This window comes from Chiloscyllium plagiosum, chromosome 8 (assembly GCF_004010195.1).
Source record: "Chiloscyllium plagiosum isolate BGI_BamShark_2017 chromosome 8, ASM401019v2, whole genome shotgun sequence".
NCBI lineage: Eukaryota > Metazoa > Chordata > Chondrichthyes > Orectolobiformes > Hemiscylliidae > Chiloscyllium > Chiloscyllium plagiosum.
In genome coordinates this window covers 5,077,401-5,086,710 of record NC_057717.1, presented here as the reverse complement: position 1 = coordinate 5,086,710, position 9,310 = coordinate 5,077,401, and positions in this window count along the sequence as shown.

Genomic DNA, 9,310 nt, shown 5'->3' with positions numbered 1-9,310 from the left:
GATTTTCAGTGGCCTTTTGTTTATCTGTAAACAGATGAGACTTAAGGCCAAAATGTTGGGCTTTAGAAGTGACTTATATAATGAAAGGGGAGTGGTGAGCTCTTTTTGCTGAACTAGCTGAGCTGAGCAGCTTTCGGTTAAGTCTAGAACTGGGAAGTTCAACAGGGAGCTGTGTGGAAACTCTCTCTCTTTTCTGCCCTTCAACTTCAACCTATAAGCTTGTGTTCTATTTATACTGGTTTTTAAAGGGAGTTTGCTTATTGGGACTGTTATGTGCATTCGGAACAGCATAATTAAGTCTAGCTGGATCGGTAGAGTTCTGTAGGAGTACTTTATTCTGTTCTTTGTGTTTCATTGTGTACTTTTGTGAATAAAGTTTTTGTCTGTTTTAAAATCAGTAGTCAACATAGCTAAACTACACCACGTAATTTTCATTATACACTTAATGAAACAAATTGCAAGGTTATGCTCTGGGCTGTTTGCTCAAGAATGTTTTGAGTGATCTAGACTCGTCCATAACATCTCGGTGATGGAAAATGCTCTTTGGAACTTGGTACAAACCTGTTTCAGTATCACAGTTTGTAGGGGCTGAATGGCCTCTTCTTTTTGATGTGTCAGTGTCGCTAGTGTCTCGAAAACACTGAGTACTCCAATTTCAAATAACCTCCCTTCCAATCTGCTGACTCCTTTTCCAATTCCTCTCACTCTCTTCCCATCACCTCCCCCTCCCTTCCCAGCCCTTCACCTCCCTTCCATTCCTCTGATCCACCCTTCTTCCAGCTTCCAACTGGATTCATTCCTGCAATCGACGAATTCGGTGGTACCCTTAACCAGTGTTGATCTATCCCCAACTCACCACACCACCTCCTCCTCCCCACGCCGCTTCTTTGTCTGTAAACCTCCTTACGTCAATCCCTACTCCTTAAGAAATGTTACACGCAAGGTGCTGACTACTCCACCTCCTGATGTTGCTTTGCTTTTTGTGGTCTTCCAGCCTCCTGGTTTTCAATTTTTACCTTTTTTTAAAAAAAATCTCTTCAGGTGTAATAGGCAGGACAGAGTGAATTGGCTGTGACCCTGCTTGTCCAATAGATTCGATGGGTTTAATGGCTTTCTCACATTCTTGTGAAACCAGCTTGACATGCTGAAAGAGCTCCTCTTTTTATCCTGTGGAAATGTTCAGGGTTGCGCAGTGCTATTACATGAATGTTACTTACACGTTAACAACATGAGCTTGAAGGTTGTTCAGGTTTTGAAGTTTTATGTGATTTCTACAGAACATCTTCACTTCTGATAGAATGACATAGGGAAAGACATTGATGAAGCAGCTGAAGATGTTTGCGCCGAGGAAGCTATCCTGAGGATTGCCCACAGAGATATCCAGGGACTAAGAGAATTGCTGTCCACCAACCACACTGTTTTCTGAATGACTCAGTGGGGAGTTTACACCTTAACCCATTCAGTTCAAACCTATTCAGACTCATTGACACCTTGCACCATCAAATCCTGCCATAATGTCATGGCCAGCCACTCTGACGCTGAGTTTGTATCTTTTGTTTATGTCAATAGGCCAAGGTATATGTGTGGGGAGTGTTGCCTTCTCTCAGAGGGTACAGAATGTTGGGGACTCTCTGTCTCACACAGCTGCATAACAGAAATGATTGGGAGGGGGTGGGAGTGGGTGTCAATGGATTTTGACACGTCAGAGATTCAAGGGCTACAAGGAATTTGCATGAAAGAGAAATTGCAGCCGAGACCAGATCAGCCCTGACATTACTGAAGGGAAGGGCAGGCTGAAGGAGCTAAATGGCCTCGTGTTATTCCAGTATACCCCAGAGTCGAGTCAGTTTGTGGTCTCTTCGATTTACTGTGTTACGGACTTGAAGTAAGTGAATAGACTGATCCTGTTGCTGTGTATCAGGATACTGGTGCTGCGTGATATACTCTGGGTACAGTTTTATAGGCTTGAGGGGCTGATTAGCCTCCTCCTGTTACTGTATATCAGTGTCCAGGGGCTGAAAACATTAATCCTGTTCTGTTGTAACTGAAATCCATACAGACTAATACTAAGAGTAAAAAGTGAGCACTGCAGATGCTGGAGATCAGAGCGAAAATCGTATGGCATTGGAAAAGCACGACAGGTCAGGCACCATCCGAAAAGCAGGAGAATCGATGTTTGGACATTCCTGATGAAGGGCTTATACCTGAAATATCGATTCTCCTGTCCCTTGAATGCTGTCCCTGGTCTGCTGTGCATTTCCAGCACCATACGTTTCGACGTCTAACACCCAGCCAAAGTCAACCTTCCGTGTCCCATCATCAATTAAGTTTAAAACGGTTTTAGGCATAAACCTCCATGCAAAAAGCCATACTTACTATTCCGAATCAGACCCTGCCTTTCCAAATGCATGTACATCTTATTCCTTGGTATCTTCTCAAGTAATGTACCTACCAATGATGTTAAACGTACTGGTCTATAGTTCCCTGACATTTCTTTTACAGATCTTTTTGAATAAAGGCACAGCATTTGTTATCCTCCAGTCTTCCAGAATCTCCAATTTGGTTAATGGTGATAAAAAGTTTTAACAAGGGTCCTCGCAAGTTTTCTCTAGCTCCTTGCAGTGTTCATGGATATACTTGTTAAGGACCGTGAGATTAAGCCACTGTCAATCATCCTTGTGCGCCCAATACCTCCTCTACTGTGACATGGACTGCCCCTAAGATATTATCACCAACTTCCTCAAGTTCCTAAGTATTTATGTCTTTCTACACGGTACATACAGTGAAGAAATATTTGTTGAGGACCTCGCCCATCTCTTATGGTTCTACACATATATGTCCAGTTTGGTATTTGAGGGGTCCTATTCTCTCACTTAGTTATTGCTGTCCTTTCATACTCTTAAAGTACCTCTTTGGATTCATCCTAATTTTCTCAGCCAAGGTTCTTTCGCACCTTTGTCCCCTTCTTGATTTCCATCAGAGGTAGACTCCTATATCCCTTATATACCACCAGGGATTCCCTTGATCCCAGTTGCCTGTACCTGAGCCACGCATCCCCCTTTTTTCAGTCAACGCCTAAATATCTCTTGTCATGCTGAGTTCCCCATTCCTGCCAACCTTGCCTTTCACTGTCACAGGAACATAAAAACCTTTGACCTCTAGCTATCTCACGTTTAAAGGCCTCCCACTAGCCAGGGGACCATTCACTTGCAAACATACTACTCCACTTGACCCCTGCAAGCTTCTGTCTCATCTCATCAACATTCATCTTGCCCCAATTTAGAACTTTAGTCTCTCCATAGTTTTGTCCCTCTCCATAGCTATTTGAAAATTAATAGAATGATGGTCACTGGTCCCTAAGTGCTCCCCCACTGTCACCTCAGTCACCTGTCCTGGTCTGTTTCTCAAGAGTTGTTCGAGTTTTGACCCTTCCCAAGTAATACCCTCGACATACTGCTTGAGGAAACTTTCCTGAACACACTTATCGGATTCCACTCCATCAAATTCCATAACGCTCCGGCAGTCTCAGTCTGCTACAAAAATTAAAATCCACTGTTATGACAACCACATTGCTCCTGCATGTCTCTCTTCTCCATGCATATTTGTTACTCTAATTCACGTTGGCTATTTGGAGGCCTATAGTACAACACGGTGACATCATCATCCACTTCCGACTTCTTAGCTCCACCCACAAAGCCTCACTGGTGATTGGTCAGTTATTTTATCTCTGATTACTGCTGTGATTATCCCCTTAATCAGAAATTCAATTCCTCCTCCCCTCCTTCCAGCATCCCTGTCCCTCCTAAAGCACCTGTACCCTGGTATGTTAAGCAGCCAGTCCTGTCCCTCGCTTAGCTATGTTTCTATAAAGGCTGTATTACCCAATCACACCATTCTTTCCTTGCCCTTAGTTTATTGGTCTTACCTGCCAGCACTCTAGCATCGAAATAAATGCAGTTTAATCCAACAGGCATTCCTTGCTCCCTGTCGTTTTACAGCCTAACCTGTCTCTTCACTTTACTGTTTCTGATTACTGCATTTCCTTGCAGCCTTGCACTTGACTCCCTGATCATGAGAATACCCTCCTCGCCAATATAGTTTAAACCCTCCCTTGTAGCACTGGCAAAATTCGCCCACAAGATATTGGTCTCCTCCCCATTGCATGTGCCAACTGTATCTCCTGATCAGTTCAACCCTGTCACAGAAAAGACACCAATGATCTAAACATTTGAATCTCTCTGCCCATTAGCTCATCCCACTGGAAGTAATCAGCAGATTACCACCTTCAATGTCCTAGTTTTTAACTTTTCTCCTAGCTCTCAGTAATCACTCTGTAGGACCTCATTCTTATATCTACCCGTGTCATTTGTGCCAACGTGCACAATGATTTCTGGCTGCTCCCATTCCACCTTGAAAATGTTCTGCAGCCACTCGGAGACATCCTGGCTCCTGGGAGGTAACACACCTTCCTGGATTCCTGTTTGAGGCCACGGAATCTCTGATCTGTCCCTCTAACAATCGACTCTCCTATCTCTAAGGTCCTGTTTACGGTTACCCTTTCCTACTGTGACCCAGAGACAATGGTAATGCCACCAACCTGGCTACTGCTGGTTTTCCCTGAACCGTTATTCCCCTGAACAGTATCCAAAACGGTATGCTTGTTTTCGACGGGAATGGTTACAGGGGATTCCTGTTCTCTCTGCCTACTCTGTTCGCCATTTCAGGTCGTCATCCACCTCCTCTCTGTCTTGAACACAACAGGAAGCAAGGACTGTCTGTTGGATTAAATTGCCTTTATTTAACTGCAACAGGACTGACTGGTAAGCCTGATGAAGTCACGGCATGAATCTTAATGTGGAACTAGGATATTATAGTCATTGCAGAAACATGATTGCTGCGGGTCTTGGGTATGATCACAACAAGAAAGCTCTTATCTATGAATTTCTCAGTATCTCGGATTATCCTGAATACATTCAGCTCCAGATCCCGAACACGGTCCTCCTAGTTCTCAGTAATCACTCTGTAGGACCTCATTCTTATATCTACCTGTGTCATTTGTGCCAATGTGCACAATGATTTCTGGCTGCTCCCATTCCACCTTGAGAATGTTCTGCAGCCACTCGGAGACATCCTGGCTCCTGGGAGGTAACACACCTTCCTGGATTCCTGTTTGAGGCCACGGAATCTCTGATCTGTCCCTCTAACAATCGACTCTCCTATCTCTAAGGTCCTGTTTACGGTTACCCTTTCCTACTGTGACCCAGAGACAATGGTAATGCCACCAACCTGGCTACTGCTGGTTTTCCCTGAACCGTTATTCCCCTGAACAGTATCCAAAACGGTATGCTTGTTTTCGACGGGAATGGTTACAGGGGATTCCTGTTCTCTCTGCCTACTCTGTTCGCCATTCCAGGTCGTCATCCACCTCCTCTCTGTCTTGAACACAACAGGAAGCAAGGACTGTCTGTTGGATTAAATTGCCTTTATTTAAATGCAACAGGACTGACTGGTAAGCCTGATGAAGTCATGGCATGAATCTTAATGTGGAACTGGGATATTATAGTCATTGCAGAAACATGATTGCTGCGGGTCTTGGGTGTGATCACAACAAGAAAGCTCTTATCTATGAATTTCTCAGTATCTCGGATTATCCTGAATACATTCAGCTCCAGATCCCGAACACGGTCTCCCAGGTATCGCAGTTGTGTTCACTTTCCACACGTGTAATCTTCAGGGATTGTGGAAATTTACCTGAGATCCCACATCCCGTAGGCGGAACGTGCAACTGTCCTAACTGCTATCACTACTGTTGCAACACTAAAGTTGAATGGACTTTACTTGAGCTTCTCTGTAGGTTTTGCTGAGCTGTTGCTTTGCAAAGCATCTTGAGCCAAACATTGCTACTTACTCTACTAGCAATAGCGTGTCTCTCAACCCCTTCGCACTTAGTTTTGGTTAGGGAAAGATGGAGACACTGCAATGATGTAGCACTTGAGCTTTAAGCACTCCTTGACGCCTTGCCACTGACTACCTGCTCTCCAAACAAAGTCACTATTTGGTCTTGGAGGGTGTCTTACTGAGGTCTTCCGTTTGGTAGAGCTGACTGCGCTGATGCTAATCTTCATCCCGATAGCCAATCCTCATTGTCACAGTCTCTTGGTCCTTTCTGTCTAATAGTACTGCATTTATGAATTCCTGGAATCCGTCGACTGCATTCCAAATTGTGTCTCACTCCATAGCGAGAGAGGTTGACGTTCCGGTGAATACAAGCCTATTGTAAAAATGATACAATTCGACATAGGAAAAAAAAACAGTATGTCTATCCGCTCACTGAGTCTGCTTTTCCGCTCAATTAGATGAGATCTATTTTGATAATCCACCATTCCACTTCTCTGCATTTTCCCCTTAAAATTTGTATAAAAATCAGTCTGCCTCAACCCTGAATATATTTAATGAGCTAGCCTCAACAGCCCACAGAATTTTCTACAATTTTTCCCTCTCACCGATGTGAGACATGGTGGTCTTTAACCCCATGCGGTATTTCTAGCACTCTGTTTGAAAGTTGTACCAATATTAGATATTATCCTGTCCTATCACATCTTCTCTGTGGCCAGAGGCAAAACAAAAATGAAAAGTTAAGAGACTGTAATCTCCTCACTCGTCTTCCACGTCAGCCTAAGATACAGTTCATTCTGCTCTGTGGAATTTTCCACTCTCTATCCCGCATAAACTTCCAATACTTCGTTAGCTCCTGTATCAATTCACTGAAGGATCACACGGTCTCTCTCCCTGAATGCAGGAACTCCGTCCTCAAACTTAAGACCGAAAGAAAGTCCCTGTTTAACATATTCTCTGGCTCCGTGCACCCCCTTGGTCCATAATACTCCCACTTCTCTCCCAAGTTATCCGCTTCCCCTTAATAAACCGAAAGAATGTCTTTGAATTCTTGCTAATCTTACTCTCGAATGTTTTAACTCCCCGCCTCCACTTCTGCTCTTCTACTAATTTTTTGAAGTTTAGCCCTACACTTTCTATATTCTTTTCGGACCTCCATTGACCTGCTCATTTTGTAACAGCTTTAGGCTTCACTATCCGTTTTAATTCTGTTCGAAATTTGTGTCGACATCTGAGGTGCTCTTGGCTTGTTTTCCGAAATCATGCTGGGCCAACACTGTCATCAATTCCATTTTTATCAAGTGATCCCTCAACCCCCCCGCCCCACGCTGTTCTACTACAGTTTCACCCAGAAGCAACTGCCCTTTGGCCAGATCCTGTCATATGTTTGCCTAAAATCGGTCTCCCAAATCCAAAAAGCTTTTATTTTTCAAACATTTTTGGGTCTTTTCCTTAGCAAACTCAAAACATATGAGTCATGGCCACTAGTCCTTTCATGCTCTCCCAATCTTGCCTGCAACATCTGACTGGCTTCTTTCCCCACGGTGAGGCCCAGCACAGCCCCGCCCATTGTTGTAATTGCTACACGTTGATATAAGGTGCTCTGTGGAATAATTTTCGAGGCATCTGTCCCCTCTAAAAAAGTTATCACTGCCTGAATGAATGTTTGGAATTGAAATGCCTGAATATAGTGATCTTGTTGTTATATTTACACAGCTCAGGAAATTGGTTTTATATCAGCTCCTGTACTTCCTTTTATCTGGGAGTCTACAATATATCCCCAACGGTGTGTCTGTCATGGTTTTGATCCTGAGCTCTAACCACCAAGCCTCATTAGAAGATCCTTCTTACTGCAGTAACTGACTCTATAATTAATAATGTAACAACACTTCCTCTTTTACCACCTCTCCTGTCGTGCCTATAGTTCTTGTACCACTGGATATTGTATTGTCAGCCCTGACCTCCCTCAGACACATCTCTGTGATTGTAAAAATGTCACAATTCCCCATTTCACCTTGTTCCCTTATCATCTCTGTCTGTCGGATAATATTCCCAACATAGAGGTAAATGACATCCAGCCTGGTATATAACACCTGGAATACTCTATAACGCGGAGTTCTTCGGTCATTCATTGTTTGTTCTCAAGCTGCCCAATTCATGAACAAAACTGTTACTCTGGAAATGAATGAATATTTGTTGAATTGTAATTTATCTTTTAATAAATGTATTCATCAAATGCAACTTTCCAGAAATAAACAGGCAGCTCCACATGCAATGAGTTTCTGCTGATTAATTCCCTGTTCAGTGTGCAGAGGGGACAGCTCTAAGTAATGGAGAAACTGAGAACTGAAGGTCCTGGGGATCAGAATCGAAACGTGTGGCGCTGGTAAAGCACAGCTAGTCGGGGAGCATCTGAGGAACAGGAGAGTCAAAGCTTTGGGCATCAGCCCTTCATCAGGAAGGAATTGGTACCTTCCCATGTTTTCCATTTCACGATTGACAGGATATTGTGAACCATACGTGTTCCAGAAGGCAGCACTGCATATAGTCCTGAAATGGAAAGCAGTCAATCATTTGTTTGGACAGAGAGTAGACATTTTGAGGTGAAGTACAGATTGAATTCAAGTACAAACACAAGAATTGATAAATCCCTTGGGCCAAACGGACGAAACCCGAGCTTACTACAGGAAGACAGGGAAGAGAATCCTGCGCCCTTTGCGATGATCTTTACATCCTCACTGTCGACTGGATGATTCGAGGGCGGTAAATGTTACTCCTTGTTCAAGGAAGGTACTAGGGATTATCCTGAGAATTACAGACCAGTCAGTCTTACATCAGTATTGGGCAATGTATTGGAGGGGTTTCTGAGAGACAGAATTTATGATTTTTGGAAAATCATAGATTGATTACAAATAGTCAGCATGGCTTTGTGAGGGGCAGGTCATGCCTCACAAAACTTATAAAAAACTTTGAGGATGGGATCAAGCACATTGAAGAAGGTGGAGCAATGGATGTGGAGTGCATGGATTTTAACAAGGCGTTTGATGATATTCACCAAGGCAGGTTCATTCAGAAAGGAAGGAGGGATGGGATACAAGGAAACCTGTCTGTCTGGATACAGAACTGGCTAGCACACAGAAGACACAAAGTGGTGGTAAATGGGAAGTATACAGTCTGGAGCTCAGTGATCAGTGGTGTTCGGTTGGGATCAGTTCTGGGACCTCTGCTGTTTGTGATTTTTATAACTGACTTAGATGAGGAAGTGGAAGGGTAGGTTAGTAAGTATGTCAACGTTACATTTATTGTTGAAGTTGTGGATTGTGTGGAGAGCTGTAGTAGTTTGCAATGGGACATTGACAGGATGCAGAACGGGGCTTATAAGTGGCAGATGGAGTTCAATCTGGAAATGTTTGAA